The sequence below is a fragment of the Arvicanthis niloticus genome, chromosome 11 (assembly GCF_011762505.2).
Source record: "Arvicanthis niloticus isolate mArvNil1 chromosome 11, mArvNil1.pat.X, whole genome shotgun sequence".
NCBI classification, from domain to species: Eukaryota; Metazoa; Chordata; class Mammalia; order Rodentia; family Muridae; genus Arvicanthis; species Arvicanthis niloticus.
In genome coordinates, this window is record NC_047668.1 from 40,658,979 (window position 1) to 40,683,948 (window position 24,970).

The 24,970-nt window shown below is 44.5% G+C and overlaps 1 long non-coding RNA gene across 1 annotated transcript; it reads left to right on the top strand.

The window, feature by feature from the left end:
* The first annotated feature begins 5,415 nt into the window (after positions 1–5,415).
* On the top strand, positions 5,416–21,894 carry LOC143443965 (uncharacterized). The gene is made up of 3 exons (XR_013113423.1): positions 5,416–5,549; positions 13,658–13,785; positions 21,238–21,894. It is a non-coding gene; the product is annotated as an uncharacterized LOC143443965 (long non-coding RNA).
* The last annotated feature ends 3,076 nt before the right edge of the window (positions 21,895–24,970 follow it).

A 24,970-nucleotide genomic window follows, 5' to 3' on the forward strand; every position in this document is an offset into this window, starting at 1 on the left:
TAAAAACTGCACATGAATTAAATTTAAAAGAGTCAAACTTGACAAAATAAGAATTAAGAATCAGGTCACACACAGACCAAGAGTGATTAATCAGACACTTGCTCAGTGACTTGGACAGACCACATTTGGAAGCTGGAAACCTGCACAGGAAAGAGAATGGGATGCAGAGAGAGCTCCATTGGTCCAAGCTCTGGGCTGGCCTTAGTGTGAAGCCTGATCCAAACAGCCACTGTGATTGACTGCAGCCCAGATGCTATGCCTGGATGAGAGCTAGCTGCATTCTTCAAAGGTGCACGGGAGGACAGGGTTCCTGAAATCTTAGTGCTGAGTTTTGATGCTGTTCGTTTTACAGATGCTCAAGACCAGACCAAATGGATGGGTGGAGCTCATCACAGAGTACATACCTTAGTTTCCAATGTTCAAGAATCTAAGGAGGAAGGAAAGGAGGAGAGGGAAAGATAGAAGGAGGGAAAGAGGGAAGGATCTCCACCTATCCCTATAAAGCTGTGCCCTCTGAGGCAAGCCCTACCTGGAATCTTTAAGGAGTACTTTGATTTTCCAGCTAAAGGACAGAGGGGTTATAATTTATTTCCTTTCTAGCCCTGCGGATATGTTCTTCTGAGAGGTATACATTAAAACACTTCGGTATCCATTAGGGAATGCTTTTCCCCACAAAGCCACATCCCAGTTTTGAGCCAGACACAGGAGAAATGCGCTAGGTATCTAAGGCGGGAACTCTCAGAGCTTTTGCAAGCCTTCTTGTTTATTTTTATTAAGGTTTTTAGCTTACAGAGAAACATTGCTCCTTGTAAGCACACGACACAGATGCAAACTAAACAACCATTAGTAATCTTCCCTTCCCTGCTCTTGGGTTCCATATGAGATAGCCCACACTAAACCTGGTTGGTTACTCTGCACCCTCCCTGCCCTTCAGGGCACCACGGCCCTTTAGGAATGTGGCAAGGTAGGAAATGGTTCCACAAACTGTTTAATTTATAATCTTGACTGGAGAAGGCCCTGGTTACCAGTGGACCCCAGTTAATAAATATTTTTTTAATTTTCTAATGAATAAGTACCGTATTTGCTAAGAAGATAAGAAACAGATAACCATGTAAGATCATCACATGCATCTGGCCACAGTCAGATCCTTAGAATTCTTCCTCATTTGTGCCACGCATATCTTGTGCATTATTTAACATAATCCATATAAAAGCACTACATGCTCCTTGGAATTATCCCCTTTGACTGAAGTTTCCAGTCTGCATGAGCATCCAAACAAAACCTTGCCTCTGTGAACTTTGATTGAGAGGAGAGCAGCCTTCACTACTTAGCCAGTGTCTCTACACTTCTCTCCTTCAAATTCAAGACTGGTCCTGTAGATTTGAGAATGAGTAAGACAGAGCACAAGGGTAGCTGGATGCAGGCAGTGCACACCGGAGGATCAATCCAGATTTGAGGATGACTGTGTTCTCTAGCTTGGATCATTCTGGGCTCTATCAGTTCTTACATGACACTGCTGGTATGGTCCTACCTTGCCCCCTGCCTCCAGTGTATTCTTAAAGAGAAATCCATCTGGTGCCCAAATCTCTCATTGCTTGAGAGCACAGTCCATCACAGTGGAGAAGGCATGGCAGCAGGAGCCTGAGGATGCTCGCTGCATATCTGCAGACCAGGAAGCACAGCAGAACAGGAAGTGAGGCTCAGCTATAAAACCTCAAGGCCTGTCTCCCACTTCCTCCAGCTAGGCTCCACTTCCCACAGGCTCCATAACCTGTCAAAACGGTAGCAGCTGGGAACCAAGCTGCACAAAGAACCCATGGGGGACATTTTACACCTAAAACATAACACTACCCAGTGGAAATTAAGCCAGGGTTTGTGTTAGCCATGCAAGGGCGACTTTCCCCATCCACATGGCCCACCTTCCTTTATTGTCCAATTTCCTTTTCTGTCATCTGCATCCAGTCAATTTTTCATGGTTAGAATGAGACATTTTAAGCACAAAGTCCTTCTAAAGTCAAACTATTCTGTGAACTTTTTAATGACTTCTATATTTATCGCACCTGGTTTTTCTAATTACTTAATGATTCTAAAATTAATATGTATCATGAAGGGCTGTTTTATCTTCCTAGGGGAGAAGATAAAAACTATAGAAGAAAATGTGTCAGTGTGGAGACGAACAAAGGGAAATAGGTCACATGGAAGAACTCACAAGGTGTATTACATTCTGTTCTTATTTAAAAAAAAAAAAAAAAACTCATTTTGTTTCTCTAATCACAGAAAAGAGTGGTGTTGGGGTTTCTTGATTTAAGGATAAGAACAAAGAACAAAGTATGTATCTAGCACAGCAAATGAGATTCTCCGCCCCTCCTAGGAGCCATGGGTTGGGAGATACGTATAAACAGAGCTATGAACGTGCTGATATCAATTTATCTTGGCTGGGTGTGTGCAGCTTTTTAGAGATAAATAAATATGAATAAGCATGTCCATCGACTTTGACATCAAGAATGAGGCATATAAAATTCTGTCAGTAAAAGGCACAATAGTAGGCAAGCCACAGAGGTATGGATGTGTGGTGTGGGCTGCTGAATAAGAGATGGCAAGCAAACAGGGAAAGCAGGTAAGAGACCAAGGGTGGAGACAAGAATGGGCTAAGGTGTGAGAAATAAGCAGAAAGAGAAAAGCCAAGACGGTGAGAGGAAGTGTGATAAACTCACAAAGGCGGTCAAAAAAGGCTGCTGAAAAGGTGATGAGCTGAGACCTGAGTCCCCAGAAAGAACACCCTAGGCTGAGGGTATAACAGGCCCAGGGTCCCTGCAGCAGGAGTGAGCATGGCCCCCTCAAGAACAGAAGAGCATCAGGGGTTGGAATCAGGGAGCCTGCCAGCTGGAGGGCACAGAGTTGGAGAGGGAAGCCACACACAACACACAACACACAGCATTTCAGGGCATAGGAGGGATGCTGCGTTTTTATTGATGCAATGCAAACCCATTAAAGATTTTAAGTCCAAGGATACTACACTCGGACATGCATATTTTAGAAGGTCAGCCTAAATATTTCTGCAGAAAGTTTGGAGAGCCAGACTGGATGTAGAAAGACTCCATGAGTTTAAGAGATGCTGAGGGTAAACCAGGAAAGATCAGCCATGGCATGGCTCACAGAAGTGATGTTGGAAACTCTGAGGATGCTGAGCTGGACAGGTACATTGGAAGTAAAGTTAAGAAGAGCTGGGGCTAGAGCAGATGTGAAGAATAAGAAAAATCATGAACACGGGGCCTCTGGATGGCGGCGCTGAATGGATGATGGAGCCGGTAAATGCCTGTGTGTGTAGGTAAGGCTCATGTGCTCTAAAGTGAAAGATGGATTTGTAAACATGAAACTTCTTGGCAGTCAGAAGGGAAGATCTCCTTTATCCCTCGATGCAGAGACGTGGTAAGGTTTCTAAAATACTACCTACATCTTTTCAGAGAGAACTGAATTTCTAACCAGAGGTGCTCTGCAAAAGCATCGCAAGTCAGTCACGCACTACTGAGAACACAGCCCTGTTCTCAGGTCTGGGCTTTCTGCACCACACTGTACAAAAAAGGAGGAACAGAGCATAGTGTGGTCCTAAGAATAACCTGAAGCAAGTGCCTGTGAATCTGTGTAAGTCTCTTCTTTGTGGTACAGATGCCAGGAGCCCATCATCCCTCTGTGGACTCAGAAACAAATGAGTATCTATGAAAATCATGTCAAACTCTGGAGTGGCCAAAAACTAAAGACACTATTCTTTGTCTTGCCAAAGTATTCCAAGTTATGGTTCACTTTCCTTATGTTTGAATCATTTTACACCTATAAATTATAGAAAACTTATCTTTGTATTTTAAAAATACCTGATTCATGTCGATAGACATGCAAATTATGTTTGGGGTCATGTTCTATGGCTTTTTGAGCAATTCACAACTATTTGTAAATTCCCTGTAATGATTCTGTCTCTCTCTCTCTCTCTCTCTCTCTCTCTCTCTCTCTCTCTCTCTCTCCTCTGTGTGTGTGTGTGTGTGTGTGTGCACACGCGCACACGTGTGTGTATCCACGCATGTTGGATTCTTTTTTAAATTAATAGCAGTCTTTTATTGGTTCTTTGATTAATGAGATGAACTAAAGCTTCATTTTTATTTTTAGGTATCTATTTGTATTTCTATGAGTCATGACTTTAATCTTTTCAAAAACTGTCCTTTAATCTAAATATGTCAGTCTTTAATATTAAATTTCAAATACAATTTTTAAATAAATATTCCTTCACATTTTGAATCATTTGGGAAAGGAATGGTTTCAACCCCAGAAACCAACTTTGGAATTTCAGAGACATAAGTTAACTTGCCAGCCAGTGAAGACTGAAAGATTTTTGGCCTTGAAAGGTCTGAAGACAAAGCAAGGCCAATGTGGCATGCAAATCTCAGTCTATGGGCTTTGAATTTCCCAGAACTGAATGCCAAACACTGTTTGCCACCTACCCCTCCATCGCCCCCCCCCCGGCTGCAATCACAGCCACACACTTTGTCAGGGTAATAGATAACCATCATTTCAAATATCCCTCTTCACTCAGGGAAGATTCACTGGAGGGGCCCTCCCAGACCCAGTGAATATTTTCTATTGAACATAAGTGAACAGCCTCTTCTCATGGTATGAAAAAGTGGTACTGAAAAAGAGCTTCACAGATTCATAAGAGAAATAAGGGGGAAAGACAGATGCAGACATTGAAAATGAAGGTCAATCAGAAGGACCAGAAGCCCAGCCCCCAAGGCCTGTGAGAGAAAACCCCATGAGTTCCAAAGAGGAAGACACCAGAGAGTCACTGAGAGCCAGGTGTCAACATAGGCTCAATCCAAAGCCTGAAGCCAGCTGTGGTGCCTCTCATATATCCCAGGGTGGGGATGCTATAAGCATAGTTTATCCAGGTACCTCCTCTGAGTATAGCACCAATACAGAGCCCTGTTTCAGGTAAAACTCAAGACCTGAGAGAACCGTATCTTTGTATAGTCACCATGGGCCATCATCTTTGTCTCTACAGGAATGGAGAGCATGGGACCTCAGCCGTCTAGTATGTGGGCCACTGTGGAGCTGTGCAGGACCATCTACCTCCAAGAGTGACACACAGCAGGAGGGATATACAACTGCATCAGAAGGCACTGAGCTGCTTTCCTCTTATGGCTTAGTATTGATTGAGCCTTCGTGTTGAGGGACCAATTCCCCACCACAAGTGTGTGTTGATACATGGAAGACCTTTAAGAGAGTGCTTTGCAAGGGCATACGTGAGTGGAATACATTTATTAGAAATATAAAAGTAATATTACCACATTTTTATCTCAAGAGGCTGAACCGGTTACACTAGTTTTCCTCTAATCAAATTTTGTATTACATTCTCACTGTACCTCAGGCAAGAAAAGTCAAAAAACCAGAAATAGAAGCCACGATTAAATATTCCAATCACCTTCCAGCTGCTTCAGCTATAGCTTCGCCCTTCCTGAAGGACAGAGGAGACAAGAGGGGGCAGAAAGTACCATGGAGCACTGGTAAGCATGGAAGATTTGATCCAGGAACCAGATCCTATCAGGTCAGAATCCCTAGTCTCTGAAACTCCCAACAGCCTGAGACTCAGGGCACCTCCAGGCAGTAAGACCGGGACTCAGGGACATTCTAGCAGTGGCCATAAGACTTGAAGCAAAATATCAGTTCTGAAAAAGCAATGGAGATTCCCAGTGTCCACAAAGCTTCTGAGGACCAAATGGTAAGGTCATGAGGAAGCCTTTGCTAATTTCTGTAAAGAAAGGTAGAAAGGAAACCGCATCAAGCCAGCCCTTCAGATAGGTGAGGGGTGAGCTCAGGCGGAACCCCCGAAATAGACCTGGGTGGCTCCTGAGACAGCTTTCACTTCCACCAGACCTGGAGTTGCACTTCCAGACTGGCCCGGTGGTTATTGGAAGGGCCCACGGTGGTGAGCTGTGACTCAAGCTTCTCCAGACACGCAGTGCCACCTGCAACCGCAGTCAGGTTAGTAGAGGAAGTTCCCTGGCAGAGAGCAGCCATTGTGAAACTGACTGAAAGCAACGGGTTCTGACTAACGCCTTCACCTGCTTCACACAGACTGGGGGCAAAGTTCTTTGTGTTCTCTCAGGAGCCTTCCCAACTGCTAGCTAGCTGGCCTCCCTCTCAATACAACAGGAAGAGTCAAGGACCCGTCAGTTCACTCAAGAGGCTCACAGTTTCTTTACGTCCTTTTACTTCTTTACCGGCAAAGACCTTAGGGGCTGGTGAGATGGCTCAATGGGAGAAGGCAACTGCTGCCAGGCCTAATGACCTGAGTTCCATCCCCAAGAATCACATAGTAAAGAAAGAGAACAACCTTCCACGAATTGTCTTCTCACCTCCACACACATCCCATGGCACACATGTACCAGTGCATGTACACACACATACATACATACATACATACATACATACATACATACACACATACATACATACATAAATGTAATTAAAAAAAAATAAAAGAACAGCCTATTGGGCACATGCCTATAATTCCAGCACTTGGAATGGGAAGGTAAGACAGGAAGATTGTAAGTTCAAGACCAACCTGGACTATTTTGGGAGACCCTATCTCAAAAGCAAAAGGACCTAGGTTTTCTGAGGTCCACAGGGTAAAAAAAAAAAAAAAAAAAAAAAAAAAAAAAAAGTAAGCTAGCCACACAGCAACGGCAATGCCCCACATGCTACTCGTTACATTTCCCTTGGGTCTTTGTCTAGAGAAAAAAAGAAGTCATGCTATTTTTAGATCTTTATCTGACCTAAATCTATCCAAACAAGTACTCTGTGAAGGTACAGATATAAACTCTTGATGGTGAGAAAACTCCTATCATGGAATGATCAGGAGAGACAAACAGGAAAAATGCAAGAGAAAAGGGGTCTTGGGGATACAGCAGGATCACAAAGGAACTGCTTGCCTTATGTGGACTGTGATTTTCTACCCTCTTCTAATAAAGGGAAGCCACCAGGGTGCTATAAACAGAAGTGGGGTCTTCCAAAGAGTGTAACTTGATTCCTTTTCACCCTCACTGCCAGCCAAGGATCCATAGCCAAACCTTTCTGCGTTCACAGGAAAAAGTGGGATCTGAGACTCAATATTCTACAGAAATTGGTAGTTGTTAATATTAGATCTGGGATGCTGCTCGGCCAGTGCTTGCCTATCGCAGACGAATCTCTGGGTTCGATGCCATACTGACTAAAATAGGTGTGGTGGTGCATGCCTGTGATTCTAGCACTCAAGAAGTGGAGGCAGGGGACTAGACATTTAAGGTCATCCTTGGCTATGAAGAGATGTCAAGGGCAGCCTGAGGTGCATAAAACCCTGTGTCAAAAAAAAGGTAAATTTTAAAAAGTGTGGTCATGAGGTAACAGAAGGGTCTTGGTGCTTAACCAGAAGAGCTGGAGGGTTGTCAAGCCTCAGGCACAGTCATTCGCTCATTCCCTCCCCAACTTCCTTCAGCAAGGTACTTCATGACCTTGTAGGAGAGTGATGGAACCTTTTTTAACTCATAGATGATATTACTGGTGGTACAAACAAAACTGAGATGAAATTCTTCTTCAAAACAACCAGTTTAGAAGACTTACGGCATCGTGGCCATAGGCAGCCATGAAGGGACTCTGAAGTAGGAGAGCATTAGGTATGGACAGTTGTCATGTCTAGCATGACAGTGATGCTGAACAGAGAGACATTCGTTCCCTTTAGCTATAAAGGTCAGGAGGTACAGCCTTGTATCACAGACAACACGATGGAGTCTAGAAGGAGACAGAAGGAGCCTTCAGCTTTAAGGGAACAAAGACAATGACTTGCTCTTGTAGGCCTCTGTTGAAGAGGGAGCTAAGTTCCATTCCACGTGACCTACTCTGCCTTCCATGCACTAGGATGGGCATGGCACTAGATAGGAGTTCCAATTCAAGGTTGCCTTGAGTCTGGGCGATGCAGAGGGAAGCAGCTCTTGCTTTCAGCTATAAAGGAAAGGGAGAGTTCAGCTGTTCCGTCGAGAGAGGAGACTGAGAAGAGTAGGTGTAGCCTGATTTCTCAGAGAGATATCAGCTAGATGATCTGGGATCCAACAGAGACCAATCATGACCCTCATGATAAGGTAAGCCTCCTAGGGCTTCTTCACCCTCAGTAAGCAAAAAATTGATGAGGAAGCTGGCAAGAAAGGAAATCACCATTGCAACTTAACTCCTTTACCAGACTTAACTGGTTCACTGTCTCTTCACATCCCAGACTGAGGCTGCAAGGGTGTGAGGGAAGTCTCAGGAATGCGCTGGACCCAGATTCTGCTTGGACTTAGACATGGTAGGCAGAGAGATGACTCGTTGCTCATGCCGCCATAGCCACAAAACAGCAATTGTCATAAATATTGTATATGCCCCTAGTATCTGGTGCTTAGACACCTGCTAAAGAGGGCAGTCCTGTCAGTCTCCCTTTCACTGGTGAGAAGGCCAGGGCCAACACACCTCAGATCAATCCAAGATTTAAAGCAACACCTCGAGAGACAGCAATACTCAGGAGTAATGAAGTTTGTGCAGCCAGAAGGGGAGGATGCTTAAAGCCATGCCTGTTGGTGTGGTTTCTCTTCTCCTTACTCTGTCTTTGATTGGTGCTTTCATGGACCAGGGTGTAATTGTGTAATTGCTTCTGGAGCAAGGACATTAAAGTAGGCTACAAGGTGTATTTGGGGAAGAAAATAGATTAAACTTTTTGGTTTGGTTTGGTTTGGTTTGGTTTGGTTTGGTTTGGTTTGGTTTGGTTTGGTTTGGTTTTTTGAGACAGGGTTTCTCTGTGTAGTTCTTGCTGTCCTGGAATTCACTCTGTAGACCAGGCTGGCCTTGAACTCAGAAATCCGCCTGTCTCTCTCTGCCTCCAAAGTGCTGGGATTAAAGGTGTGCACCACCACTGCCCGACTAGATTAAACTTTTAAATAGAGAAAACAGCACTCTTCTGATTTGAAGGGAAAATATAGAAGGGGAAAAAAAGGTCTTTACAAAGTAGGTTGGGGGTCCCCAGTGCTGGTATATGTCTTGATGTTGCAGCCAATACTTAAATGGGGCACATCAGACATAGAGAAAGACAGTGGCAGGTGACACATTACTCATGTGTACAGGTGTACTCTCCCAGGATGACGTTACACCAAAAAGGCTGCTATGCAGACACGCTTCAGTGGACAAGGCTGAGGCTTGTCACAGGCAAGCAGAACATTCTGCCCTGGGCCTTAGTTTGCTCACATGCAAAATTCTGATCAAAGGCACATCTTACAAGGCTATGGAATACAGTTATATAAATTACAACATCTATGGACCTCTCATGGTATGGATGCTATTCTAAACTGCAACACATTAACTCTCTCAATTCATGCACAACATCATGGGTAAGCTCTATCATAGACTACCTGCAACAGATCTGAGGTTCCCATTACCTCCTGGAAGGAAAAATACTGTTCATTGACTTACATGAGGCAGCTTAGAGTTTCTTCTAGATTAGAAACTTATGACAATAAGACTATCTCACTTTCCTCTCAGTCTCTGCTATCTATCAGCAGAGTTATTCTATTAGGAATCACTCTGTTATTCTATTAGGAAGGCAGACAATAAAAACCCTGTGGAGTAAAAACCCTAATGGAATAACAGAGTGAATTCCAGTAGTAGATGCCCAGTAAGGATGTGTTGAGTTAACAAACACAGATATTTGAAATCCTGAAGAACCCCAGAGAGAGGCCATTACAAGATGATCATTTTTCTACTAGAAATCTTCACTTTCAAATCAGAATCTCTCTCTCTCTCTCTCTCTCTCTCTCTCTCTCTCTCTCTCTCTCTCTCTCTCTCTCTCTCTCATTGAGTTGGTTTCATAACCTAAATATGGAAATGCCAAGTAAATTCTTCCTTTGAGAAAGCCTTGTGTGTGCTGTGCTGAGAGCTGCAAGCCATGGTGAGCCTGCGTGATGATCTTGTTGTGATGCTGCACTGCCCCAGGGACAGCTTTCCTCTGAAGGACCAACAGACACCTCAGGAGTCCCTTAGAAGCCATGAACAGGAGCCACCTTCAGAAGCAATGGTACCTCAGAATCCATGAGTGTCTCAAATGCCAAGCAAAGGCTTGGAAACATAGCCCTCTCCCTCTCCTTCTTTCTTCTCCTTCTCCCTCCACCCATCTTACCATATCCCTCATCTCTCCCTCCTTCCATACCTCTTCCTCCAGATTGCAGAATCCTACAGCACACTCTCCAGGATTCCAATACAGAAAGCCTTCACACTGCCACGTGCTGAGGCCAAAGCTACAAAGACACAAGAGCCAGGAGACACTACTAGTTCATGTACCCAAGGGACAGGCTTCTTCACGCTGCTCTGTAATGGCAGGAAAGAAGGCACCGTCTACAGATGTTCATAGGCTCGGGAGCCTGATGTCCCCAGTTCCATCCCTGTGCAAACAGCTTCACCAGGAAAGGAATCCGTCTTTGCCATCTTCTTGGACCACATCCTCCCATTTCCAAAATATCCCCTCAGACTCTATTGGTACAGTTCCTCTTAGAGTTCATTTAGGGTAAAAACGGGCCATTAAACACATGTCCCTCCACAACTGTGCAATAGAACAGGAAATTGAAATGACCTGTGTTCTGGCACAGAGAAGCTCTGAGCCAAAGGAGCCCCAAATTTTTAAACTCCACTCATCCCCAGCTGCCAGTTAAGTTGGCATTATTGCAGTGATGTTCAGTGGGGAGTATTCTGTGCTAGCCTCCACAGGGTTTTTATTGTCTGCCTTCCTAATTCTGTCCTGCTATAAGGAAACAAAGTTACAGCATCTCTGTGAAACTATTTACTTCTAAGCTGTGAAATTTGTTTGCTGAAGTCAGCACCGCAGCATCAAGAATTCCACTAGCACAGGGTGTCCCGAGATAAACAGTGCCGCCAGCCTGTGGCATCAGCTAAGATTTATTTTGCAAACTTTGCCAATCCCCAAACAGTGATTATGCTTGGGGAGATCCAGTGCCACCGCTAGCAATGTTCATTTAGATTATTTTTTTTTAACACCAAAGAGGCATTACATCTTCTTTATAAATATTAACAAAACTTTGTTGAGAAGTACAAGCCCTGAAGCAGGAGACAACCCACCGACTGTACCCGCTGGAGATGTGATATCCAGAGAGGAGCACCTCTGTCCTGGTGGCACACTTTGTATACATTCACAGAAACATGCCAAGTTAGCCCTCCCAGAACCGGAGTTTTGTTTTTAATAGTAACTACATATTTGGTGACAACTGAGACTTTCAGGCCCTAAATCAGTGTTCTTCCTGCTGACTGGGCATCATTTTTACAGATTAGATGGGCGTTTACAGGTGTTTACCTATAAAAGTAATAACAACAACAAATGGGATCACACCCCTGCCATCATCAGGGGCCTGTGTCTCCTTGAGGGATGCATTCCACATCTAAGGCCTCCCACTAAGCCCCGCCTTTTAAAGATTCCACCACCTCCCATCAGCATCAAGCTTTTGTCATGGGAGCCCTTGGAAGACAATGTAGATCCAGGCTACAAGAGACTTTGGACTGTTGGCATGGACCTTTTCCGCTAGGTCTTATTTAAGTAGGAGGAAGGGAAAGTCACCTTTAAAAAAGAAAGAAAGAAAAGAAAAGTCTTCAACATGTAAGCCAATTTCATATTGAGCCATGCTTTCAGGTTCTGAAGTAAATAAGATCATTGAGAAGGAAGTGAGAGAGAACCAGTCTGAAACCTGAATAAAGAAAACTCACTTTAAAAAATATAGTCATAAGAGAGTGGGGTCATTTTGACTCAATTGTTTGCCAGTTTCAGGCCTATGGAAGTTCCCAGCAAAGCCACAGGGATCATCAGTCCACGAGGCCTCTTCTCCTGTGGACCAGCCAGCCACACCCCTGCCCTGTGGTGACCAGCATCACTTAGGCAAGTTGGTGATGTCACCAAGCACAGTGGAAAGCACAGCCTCCTGACTTTGATGACATGCATTACCCTGACGTCATTGGACTAACCAGAAGTCACAGTGGAGAGGAGGAAAGAGACAATGCTGGGCTCTTAACAAATGCTGGGTGACAGGTGCCATGACTTCAATAGAGGTCACACCAGGGATATGTGAGTTTCATATTCAATAATTGCTCTCTGCTCTGAAAACCCAAACATTAACATGAGAAGAACAGAAAGTAAAATTCATAGTGACGAGGATGTGAAGCTCACCACACAGGCAGCTCACTTGTCACCTTGATGCTAAATAAAAGGACAAAAAGTCCAACCACTTATAAACTGTTCAAGGCTTTTCAGACAAGATCCCTGAAATTCTCAAATGGCAACGGTTGAATACTGTCGACACGACAGAAAGCACAATTTAAACGTGCGACTTTGTGATCTTTGATGCGTCTGGGGTTATTTGGAGAGCATTAAAATTTCCATCGCAGCTGTGTTCTCCGGTCCTGGTGGCATTGGGGAAAACACTTGTCAAAGCCATATCTGGAGCCAAAACTGCCTGCATGAAAATAACTTTTTTTTTCCTCCATTGTTAAGTAAAAATTCCATGACAGGAAAAAAAATCCTTGCATTGTGTCCAGCAGAAATACATCTTTCCACTGAAAATATTGCCCTAATGAGCTTGCCTGTCATATTTACATTGAAAATGAGTAACAAAGACATGCAGGGTTCTCTCTCTCTCTCTCTCTCTCTCTCTCTCTTTCTCTCTCTCTCTCTCTCTTCCTCCCTCCCTCTCATAAACTCCTCTTCATCTTTTATTAAGAATGGAAGTTGGAGAGCTATCAGTTGCCCCTTCCCCACGCTGGATGTCAGGAGCCCTTCAGAGAAAACCCTACATCTGTACCACTACAGCCTTCTCCTATGTGATACACAGCTAAGGCATGGCTAAGACAGCTCTGCCTCAGAACCATGGCACAGGCTTCTGGCTCCACACAATTGCAGAATCTGGCCCAACTGGCTGAAATAAGTCTTTGCTAATTTATCTGCTGGTTCAGGTCTCAGCTGCAGTTCTCAGCTTTGATCATGGCCAAAACCCATATCATCCTAACATCATGTGTGATCCTGAGGGCCTGGAGCAGGGGAGGCTGGGAGGACCAAGAAGTATCACAAAGGGGACAAGGAATGTGGCTGGGCCACCTGCTACCCTCATTAGCATGAGATGAGATGCCGCAGCTGATTGGCCCAGGGAGAAGTGGGGGGTCTGGTGGCAACAGGGAGAGGAGGCTAGCAATGTTCCCAGGGGACTCACGCTGCCTCCCACCTGCTGCCCCTCATTAGCCTTTACTATGTACCAGGCGCTGGACTTGGCACTCAGTGGCAGAGCCAAGCCCCCAAAGACTTAGAGTCCAGTGAGAAACACGGAGAGAGAGCCATTTCACATTATGTCCGGCAGACTAACAACAGCCTGATCTAAGGGGCGAGGAAAAAGAACCATAGGGGCAGAGAGACAGGTTGCAAAGAGGTTCCCTTGGAAATGTTCCTTTGAAGGGAAAGTTGGAGGACAAAAACAAAAAAAAAAAACAAAACAAAAACAAAAAAAAAAAACAAAAAAAACAAAAAAAAAAAGCATCTAAGACCTTGTTTTCCTTATTTGGATCCAAGTAGATACACGGAGTTCTCAACCTCTTAGAACTGCAAGACATGGGGAAGACGTATGCAGTGTACCTGTTTACGAATTCCCCGCTAGGAGATGCTTCCAGGGAAACTGAAATCTTCCAGGAGCCTTCAAGGTGAGCAGGACTTCAACTGCCGGAGATAGGAGGGGAGTTGTGGTGGAAGTCTTGGGAGCTGGACAAGGTAGCCCGGCCAGGTGCCTTTGGCAGCATGCCTGAAGAGAGGAGGCGGGCAGCCTACAGGCAGCACATCTGGAGCAGCATCTGGTGCCCCCTTAGGATAGAGGGGTCACTTTGAGATGCAGTTTCCTTGTCATGCAGTATAGCCACCTAGCAGGAGGGAATCTACTCTAAGGAGAAACACTTGCGCCCTTCCCTTTAGCCATCAGACTACTGAAATCATAGTCCTGGAGGAACCAAACATCCTTAGGAGTCTCGTACTGGGGAAGGAAAAGGATCGTCGGTGCCTGGTGCCAGCTAATGGGGGAGCCTGTCTCCTAGAAAGAGATTTCATTCCGTTCCATCACCTTGACTGAGACTGGTTCATGATGTACACCTCTTGCTCTATTTAAACACCAACCGTATAAGGACCCCAAAAATGGTGGGGGGGGTCTTTAGACCTCTTTGTTTCTCTCTGCAAAGTAACCACATTAAATAGGCCTCCTTTCTCTGCTGAGAGCATTTCTTGCTGTTCTTTCTATGCATGTCATAGTCCGCTTAAGCCAGCAATGGTTTCCTATTCCTTGCAGAGTCTCCTCCCCCTTACTCAGTCTGATATCAGTATCTGTTAACAATGAATTAACCTGGAAGGATGGGTGGAGTCCCAATCATGACATATATACAATGCCAGCAGCAGTGGGGACATCTACATGCCAGCTCATTCTTCCCTTTGGGTTTTATTTCCCCAGGACTTCCTAGAACATGCCACACGTTGGCTTGTGAGGAGTGGCTAGACTTTGCTTGCTGGTTTCTCTTTATTTTCCTGCCAGACTCACTTCCTCCTCAGGCTCATAAACAGGGCTTTAGAGTTTGCCTTTCATTTCAATTTCTCCTGGTGATTAAGGACCATAATTGCCACAGAACAGTCTGGATTAGCACAAGGAAAAAGCAACTAATACCCACTAGGAATCTGTCAGGGCTGGCTGGCAGTGGGAGCAGCCAGAGAAAGTTCAGAGGGCAGTGAGTGACAAAAGGGGTAGGGGGAGGGACACAGACTAAAGAGCCCCTCCACCCCAGGTACCCAGAGAGCTATGGAATGAGACCTCTCTAACATGATACGGAGAAATAGCATCATAAAACTGCAACAGACAGCAATCTAAAGTAACAAGCCCACCATTACTTCACAGTGACAGAAGTATATGTCCACAAAAATATTGTATGGGAAATTTTTTTTCTATATAGCAGACAGGACAGGTATGTCCCAAAGGCATTAAGGGATACCTATGTCACCTAGATAGATCCTGGGGGCATAGAGACTAATTAGAAATCTGGCTAGACTGGGCATAGGAACAGGCTGAAGGGCCTCTGGAATATATCCAAACCCCGAGTATTGTCAGCTCCCTCAACATGCTCTTCAGAGAAAACAGTTTTAGCCAATGGCACATGCCACTTTTAGCTTTTATCCCAGTACTCTGGAGGCAAGGGCAGGTATATTTCCACATTCAAGGCCAGCTAGAGCTACATAGTGAGACCCTAAATTGACATGCTAGCTCAAAACAAAAAGTACAACAGCAACAACAACATTTCTATGGAAGAGGACAAAGTGTGACAATAAGAAGCATACTTCCTATTCTAAGCTTACAGCCAAAAATCAAGAGGAAACAGACAGAAAACAGGTGTACATGTGTGTGTACACACATGAGCACACACACATACACATGCTCATATGCACATATACACACTGTATACACACACACACATTAGGGTTCTCTATAGGAACAGAATAAGACTGGTTTACATGCGGTGGGCTGGGTTGTCCTAACAGTAGCCGTCTGCAGACTGGAGAAGAAGCGAAGAACTCAGTAGCTGCTCAGTCTACAAGACTGGATCTCTCAGCTGTCCCAACCTGGGCTGAAGGCCTGGCAGGTTCCTGGAGAGCCCCTTGCCTTCGGGGGCTTGGAAGGCAATGGCTTTGGGTTCTGAGATCAATGAAGAAATGTAGCTGTTGCTCCAGCAGTGGCAATGGTGGCGGGAGCAACAGTGACAGGGTACAGCAGTGACAGGGTAGATAAACTCACTAGCAAGATATTATAGGAATGAGGCAAAACCCAGAACTTTCCCCAGAGGATCTCTTTTTATCTAAGCTGGCAATGAGAGGTACCACCCATACTTAGGATGGAGCATCCACTTCAAATAGCCTGATCAATAAAAGCCCTTGCAGAAGTTTGTCTCTTAGTTGATTTTAGATCCAGTCACATTGACTACCAAGGTTAACCATCACTACTATACATGTATGAGGTATGTTACACGTATATATATATGTGTACATGTGTGTACATCTATGTATGTGAAGGAGGACATCTATTTGTGTGTGTGTGTGTGTGTGTGTGTGTGTGTGTGTGTGTGTGTGTGTGTGTGAACATGCTTGAGTCAGAGCTTTTCACTCTACCACAGGTGACTTTGGAGTTAATAGGATGCTTCCTCTCCTAGGACCAGTAGTAAGGTGCACCTTCAAGGATACAGAGCAAACACTGTTTGGAGAAACTGAGAGAACATGTCAGCTTTTCAGAACATTTGTGAGCAGAGGTATCAAGGGTGGGTCCTAAGTAGAGGACCAGGTAAAGTGTGGTCCAACCCAGGCTGTATGTCAGAATAGAAGTTGTTGCTAATAACATCTGGGCAACCCAGCACAAATCACACTGGCGGGCTCTAGGTGAGCGAGGTGCCTCATGATGGGGAAGCACATCCCATGGGAAGAGAAGTCCAGAAGTTTCAAATGCCAAGACTTTTTCAAACATCACCCTTCCTAGACTTAGTTTAGTTTACTTCTGACTTTTCCCAACCCACATCACATAAACTGTGTCACTTGTTAGCTTGCTTTTTTGCTATAGAGGGTCTCGTGTAGCCCAGATGAGCCTGGCGCTATAGCCAAGGCTGGCCTTGAACTCCTAATCCTCCTGCCTTTTGCCTTCTGAGTGCTTCCTAGTAGTCAGATTACAAGTATGTGCCACCACACCTAGTTCCTCACATGGGCATCTGCTATCAGCAAAAGCAGGCAATGAAAATGGGAAGGACCATCAGAGAAATGGGCCAGAACCCTTGTGAAACTCTTTCAACATGCTAGCATGCTCTGCAAAGCAGGAAACATTCAGCAAGCAGCATGCTCACTGCCTTTGGGGACTCAAAAGAACCTCCTACAAAGGACCTGCCATGCCCCACTTTCCTCTCTTGAAATAGAAGCTGGAGAGGTGAAGCCCAAAGGACAAAGGTTATCTATATCCCAATGATGGCTTCTGACAGAGTTGAGAAAGAAAACAGAATGCATCAACTCTGCCAGGGAATTTCACTAGGGTCTCCAGAACTTCCATGGTGTAGTGGTCACATCAAGATCACGTCAAGCCTAGGCCCACTTCAGATAAAAGGTCCCTGAGGAATCTGAAGCCAATGTAGCTAGCATTTAAAAACAAACAAATTTAGTAAACAGCAGGAAAGGAAAACAAACATAGTGGTTTCTTGCAGCCACCTCTCTTCTGGTTTTTAGTTTGTTTGGTTGGCTTGGGCTTTTTTTCCCCCTTCCTCCAATTTTTTTTTCTTCTCCTGTATCCTTCACCAGCAAAGAAAATATAGGCATGCCTGAAAAACTGGACTAGCTGAATTGGCATCCTCAGATGGAAACACCAAGCAAAGAGAAGGTTGCTGACAGCAGTCAGGCCTGCCCACTTCCAGAATTTGCATCTAGAAGTGTGGCCGTGGAGGAAGAGATTAGAAGAGAGCTCTCTAATTCCATTTTTCACTCGTCACCCCCACAAAGTCCAATTGTCCCCAAAAGATTGCCTCCTCCACTTCCACTTACACATGTACAGTTCATGTTTGACGGGGACAGGAAAGGGGGACAACATGGCATTGCCATGGAATACCCAATTTGGAGTATTTCACACTAAGCTGAAGTTTGGCCTTACTCGGGACAAGCTTTCCCTGACACAGCAATTTAAACTGTCAACAGCGTAGGGGGAGGGGCGTGCCCCACTTTGGTCTCTGCTGCTGTGACAGGCACCATGGCCAAAATAGCTTGGGGAGAAAAGGGTTTATTTCAGTTTACAGCTTATAATAATCCATCAAAGGAAACCAAGGTAGGAACCTAGAAGCCAGAGTGGACGCAGGGACCTGCTTACTGACTTGCTCTCCATGGCTCTCTATGGCTCCCAGGCTTGGCACTGCCAACGGTGGGCTAAACCCTCCTGCATTATTGAAATAAATTAATTTTAATTAAATTAAAATCAAATTTAATTTAAAATGTTTGATTAATTTTTAAAAAAAAAAGAAACGCCCCCCCCCCCCCCCCGCATACACAAAGGCCAATCTGATGGCGGTGACTCCTCAGTTGAGGTTCCTTCCTCCCAGACTCTAGATTGTATCAAGTTGACAAAACTAACCAGCACAGCAGGAGAGCACCCAAGCACATCAGTGAGCGCTGCTTCCACCCACCCCAGGAACTCCCTCACAGGTGATCACTACAGAAAGGCACAGTTGGTAACTTAGTTGTGTTTCTCAGGATTCATTCAAACAGTCTAATATTCATTTAGATAGGTGCCTCCCTGGTTATCTCAAATGAGTGCCACCTCCCTCTGTTTGAAACGGAAAGGATCTGTGTCTTAATAAACAACAATAATTTCAAAGTGTTCTCTGTGAGCTCCCAATAAGGAGTGTGGCTGGAGCTACTTCCTCTGCAGGAACTGAACAACTTCCCATCATACTCCCCTCGTGTCTCCGTGTCCTGCAGGAGATTCAAGAGGGAGGCAAGGAAAGTCCAGAGTGTGCTGTGGTTTGAACGTGGTCCCTAGAACTCATTGCTGGTTGGATGTGAGGAGCTAGGGTCTCTCGGAAATGATTAGGCACAAGGTCTTTGCCCCAGCAAGCAGAAGAATGCCTCGATCATAAGCAAGTAAATCAACTTGTTATTACACAAGTAGGATCCTAACAAAAACGGTGATATAGATCCCCTTCTGCCCACCCCCCCCCATCTTCTAAATTATGAGCAAACCTCTACATTTTCCTATCCCTGATCCATTTCATTTCCAAGGTTTGATCTGTTTCTTAATCTTGAATAACTTTCTACATTCAGACTCCAGTTGATTCTGATCTATGTGACAAGAAAACGTGTCCTTGAAAAGGTTTCGCCCTGCCAGTGTGTGCTCAAGGTTAATAACTGGAATTGATGGGGGGGGGGCTGGCTTATCTGTGGTATGTGGTGCTACCACCAACAAGAGATAACCCGTCTCACTCACTCACTACCCTGCCCTTCCCCCAGAGCTTCAAAAACATCAATGACCTAAAAACAAGCCGAAACAGGGGCCTGATAGCCACCAAAAGTACATTGTGTCCACTGTCTCTCCAACAGGACCTTGCTCAATCAATGAATGGGTCAGCCACATCCTGACTCACTTCAGAGATGAGAAGGTGGAGCGGAGCAGGGAAACGGGGAAAGACCAGATAGATACCCGTGTATGGGAAGTGATACAGGCTTCACACCATCAAATACATCTTTGATTCTGGACTTTCTAACTGCTCGCCATAGAACTTGGGAGAGGGGGTACCAACCTTCTATGTCTTGGTTATTCAGATATAACAGTAATAATGATAATAATAGTAATAATAACATCTATCCTACTGGGATGTGTGTATGTGAGGATAAAGATTGCATGATGAGTCCCCAGAGCCTAGCACCCAGCACACTCTGTAGATATGCCATATCATCTCTTTATCTAAATCTATATTTAATCAATTATCAGTTCTTTGAAGCAGATACCACTCCTAACTCATGACTCACAAGGGAGGGGGCTTACTGAGCGCTAATGAATCCCTGTTGTTAAATTCATACTTGAGTCCAACTTGCTGTCATCTGAGAAGGATTCTAATGATTGCAAGACATTGGTAGAGAAAAACATGAGGTGTTCTTTCTCTTTCCATACAAGGATTTCTGGGGTTGCTTTTAAGCCTCCATACATCTGCTTACTTCTTGTGAAAACAACTGCGGGCCAACACAGGAAGGGGCTTGGAGATTAGCCTGGACAGTTGCCACAATGCATGTGCAGAGGAATAGACAAGGAAGCTATGGGGCTAGAGAGTGACAGGCAGGGCGCTGGGCTGCCAAAGTAAACCACTGACCGACAGTCAGGCACTCTGTGAGGGCTTTACACCTCAACACCACACTGACCTGCTATCTGGGCAGCATAAAGACAACGGGTAGTCAGACACACGCATGAGCTCAAAACTCAATTCTGACTCAAAACAGGGAGACAGTTGGAGTCATAGTGAAATCCTAAATTTGTATAGCTGAGAAATTGTTTGAAGCACCCACCTAAATCCATGTGGGAAAGTATAAACCTTCCAAAGAGAAGACATAAGCAAGTCTGTTCCTCTTTTTTTAGTCCCAACAATAGATTAAGGTGAAGTTCCGCTAAGTTTACTATGGGAAAGCATTAATATCATTAGGTTTATTTACAGGGGGTTACAGACAAGAGCACAGGTGACCTAAAGCAGCCACATTAGCAGGTCTGAATCCAGCATGAATGATGACTACCCCATGGTTGTATAGATGAGGCCTCCTCCCCTAGTCTTTCTGACCTATATACTCTAAACCTCCCCAGAGACCTGCAGTTCAAGTGCGATCAGGGTGGAATTGCATACAACTAGTTGGGAGAGGTTGGGTTGCTAGATGTTCAGGTAACAGCTCCATGACCTCCAACAACTCCTTCTATGAGGAGATGTTGAGGAGCCCAGCTATCGTGATGTTTTATAACAACTTGAGCTGAATTCCAGAAGGTGGTGGCTTGGAGGATAGGCTCATACAACAGAAACACAATAAAAGGACCTTCTTCATTAAAGGCATCTTCTGCAAACAAGTTGTAAAGTGTCATGAAAAAATTATGGGTGTTGAGACATCCATGTCTTAGTAGAGGAGAGGCATTGATGGAATAATGGTATGAAGTGAACCAGTGGTATGATAGAAGCTTCTACACTGTGGCTAGGAATCAGGAAGAGGTGTCTAGTTCAAGTCTGTCAATGGGCTGTACAAATGGTGGGGAAGCAACAGGAGACATATCCAGATATTATACTTACGAACCACAACTATAATCAATGTGGTCCAAAAATCCCAAAGGGTGTAACAGTGGCATGCATACTTTGGCAGTTAACCAACAATTCTCTAAGTATACAGGAGGCCCACTCAACAAGAATGAAATCATGCATGCTTAGTACTAGACATCTAGACTACCTGGGGCTAGTAAAGTGTTGGATCTTGGAGGAGGAGAACCTACAACTGCCACTTTACTAACCCAGATAATCTCTAACGACATTCTAAATATTTATCCTTATACCCACGGATGAGTATATTCTTTGTCCCTCTTCCAGGCATCTTCTATCTGCAACAGATAAAAAGCATTGCAGAGAAGCCCAGCCAATCGAAATGCAAAGGAGTGAAGCCCTTTCAACACCTGACACATCTGCAAAACAACTTCCACTCCTAAGGCTCAAGGTTCATTGTGGAAGAGAGATCAGAAAGATTGGAAGAGGCAGAGGGACAGAAGGTTTAGTGTGAGACTATGTCTCCTAGAAAGGTCGGAAACTAAACCCGTGAAGTCTCACCAAAGTGGCTGCCTAAACAAATCCCAAACACAGATGACACCAATGGACATGCTAACTTGGAAAGAAAAGCTAACATGGAAAGAAACACTTCAGGAGGCTCCAGTCCTACACAAAGAACTACTGACAACCAAGCAATGCTGAGAGCAGGAGAAATAATCTTCCCCAGGGAAGAGCACACCAGTTGGGTATCCAATACCTAGTGGTCAGCCCAAAAAACATGTACATACAAGTAACATTATACAGACTGAGCAGGTTCTTTTGTATATATTTAGGAATATACAAATCCACATACACACACATATGTAACAACAATTAAAGCAAAAGAGGCCATGAACATGAAAGACAGCAACAGGGTACATGGAAAGACTTGTGTGTGGGGGGGGGAAGGACAGGGAAGTGGGAAATGATGTAATTAATTGAAAAAGAGAGAGAAATAAAATAAAACTTTAAAGCTGCCGGGCGATGGTGGCACATGCCTTTAATCCCAGCACTTGGGAGGCAGAGGCAGGCAGATTTCTGAGTTCGAGGCCAGCCTGGTCTACAGAGTGAGTTCCAGGACAGCCAGGACAGAGAAACCCTGTCTCGAAAAACAAAAAAAAAAAAAAAAAAAAAAAAACTTTAAAGCTGAGCAAGCAAGATGAGATGTCTCAGCCTGCAAAGGTGCTTGTCATGTAAGCCTGGCAGCCTGAGTTTGGTCCCCAGGACCCCATGAAGGTGGAAGGAGAGAACTGACGCCACACGGTTGTCCTCTGACCTCCACACATGCCTCACGGCACTCTTACCCACAAACCCACCTCATCCATCCTTAGTCTTCTGTACACACACCATACTAATACTAACCTTAAATTCAAGCTTACTCAAAAGCATACTTGGCAGTCGTTGGTTCTTCAACTTGGGGAACCCAGAATTGAACAAATGTTTGTGAAAATAAGGGTTCTCTTCCCGTGAAAGAAGAGGAGAACTGCCAATGGGCAGGTTCCCGTGTGAGCATGCTTCTTTGCACAGACTGTTTCTGTCATCTTTGTAGCCCCTTCCAGATATACCTTATTCTCATCAGCTGTTAAGAAAACAGAGACCAAGGAATTTGAAATTTTAATTTAAGAATACCAAGGTTAAAAAACACAGGGTTTTTGATCAGCATGGTTCCCAGGCCCCTGTGGCCTTTGTGTCTGTTCTAGGTATCTTTGGCAGTGCTGACAGTGGTGACAATGGACAATGCTGGACTTCATAGCTACTTGTGTTTATGGTAGAATTTCTGTTCTTTTTCTGCCTTTCGAGTTAAGATATGACAAGGAGCGTTCATGTGTTCTTCGTTTGGCCTTGAATCCAGTTTGTGGCTCCACCCTCCACACCATACCATGTTGCTGCTGCAGAAAGGAGACCAGAAACTGAGCCATGAGAACACTAGATTGCGTTAGTGACTTCACAGCTTCCTGTGGGCGAACCCCTTCCACACTTACTCAGCACACAGTTGTTAGCACACAAAGTTAGCTGTGCACACTTTGCAAATGGCCCTGTCTTTTCAGAGACACTGTGATTTTTAAAATGACCTTAACAATGTTGAAATGACCTTGTTAGCCTCACAGGATCTCCTGCATGTAGCAGCCCAGACATGAAACTTGTTCTTTATTAACACGGATACTAATAATTGCTTTGACAACAGTAGAGAGGCTGGAAGGCTAGAGGCCGGGTACAGGACAATGAAAACCAGACTAGAGTCATTTGCATTTAAAAGGTTGCAAGAGCAATTAGCACCTCATTAATATGACATAAATGCAAATTTACACAGCTCCCTCGCGACCTCCAATTCTTTCCACCCAGCTCAGGAACACATCGTATTAGGAAATACCACTAAGATGCCCAGGCAAGGCAGACAGGGAATGATTCCACTGTCCAGCCTCTTTGAAGAGGCCTAGATAAGAGTCTTCACTCAGACCTTGAGTGGCCACTTAACAGAGACTGGGCAGTGCTGTCAGATGAAAGGGACTATGGGAATTCCACAATCACAGCAGGCTGTGTTCAGTGAGGAGCCTGGCTGACTGTTGCTCATGACAGGCAGTGACAGAACACAGAGACACCAAGGTGGCCCTCAGAAGGGCTGCTTCCATACTGAGAGGGCAGAGACTGGCAGGGAACTGCACAGCTGAGGGTTTTTTTTTTTTTCCAGTGAAAACCCACAGCTAATGATCAAAGCAATCACCTTAAATAATTGATTTTCTTACACCAGTATGGAAAAAAAGAAAAAGAAACTGTGAACAGTAAAAGATAGAATCACACCACTAGGAATGAGAGGTGCTTTGAGAGATGAGAGCTGAATGCCCAGGGGTGTGATTAAAGTACCCTACATCAAAGGATAGTGTCCTAAAATAGCTCACCCTGAAAAACGCTTCACACAATCCATTGTAAATAGCACCACTGATAAGAATATTTCAGAAAAGTATCTTTCTGCCTCTTATATTTATCACTAGCCCCTCGAGGGGGGAGGGTAAGGGGACAAAATAGCAGAAGGAGTATGGGGTAACTGGAGACAGAGTGTCTTCCTGTAGCTACAATATCCCACTACTATGGTTACCTGTTAAAATATGGTAAGCACATACACACACACATAATACACTCAAAAAATACAAACCTAAAACACACATACAAATGTGCTTGCAAACAAACATGCAAATACATTCATACATATTTACAAATATACAAAATATAATAAAAACCACAAATACATACATACATACATGTATACATACATGCATACATACATACATACTCACAAATATACACTCTCACATGCAAACACATACTCACAAACATACAAATACACAGAGCCTGTAATAGAATATGCCCCTCTCAACAGTCTTGGGTATTCCCCATCATGTCAGTGTGGTAAGGTTTTATGGCACACAGTCTAGAGACATGGAGGCAACAGGTTCTAAGCCCAGACCCTATGTAGTATCTCTTCAATTGCATGGTGATCCACAATGGAAATCAAACCCCAAACAGCTTCAAAGGCAATATTGGGCCCTTGTGTGTTCAAACACTGCAGGGTATCATAGATGGTTGTGAGCAACCTCCAAGAACACTACATGAGGAATGAGACAGATATATTGCAGCAGGCTCTCACCATCATTGCCAGGATAAAAAGAACCAAGCAGAGAACCAAGGCCTCCAAAGGATGAGAACATTTCAACAGCACCAAGGGGAAATAGACGTTCTACCTTGAAAAATGAGATCAGTGTGAACAGAGTCACAAAACTGTGTGGTCAAAACACAGGTCAGGCCATGGTGAGAAGAACCAGGGTGAAAACAAAAAAGAAAGTGGGACCTGGACCATAATATGAGTCAGAGTCAGACCTTGGTGTTTAATAGGATGGACACTAGTATGTCTCCACAGACAGTGAATCAGATCTGAAAACCCCACAATCAGCTGCTTCCACTGTAAGAATCTTGTTCCATCCACAGCCTGATGGCCTATTTCACTACTCTGTCCCCTGTGTCTGCC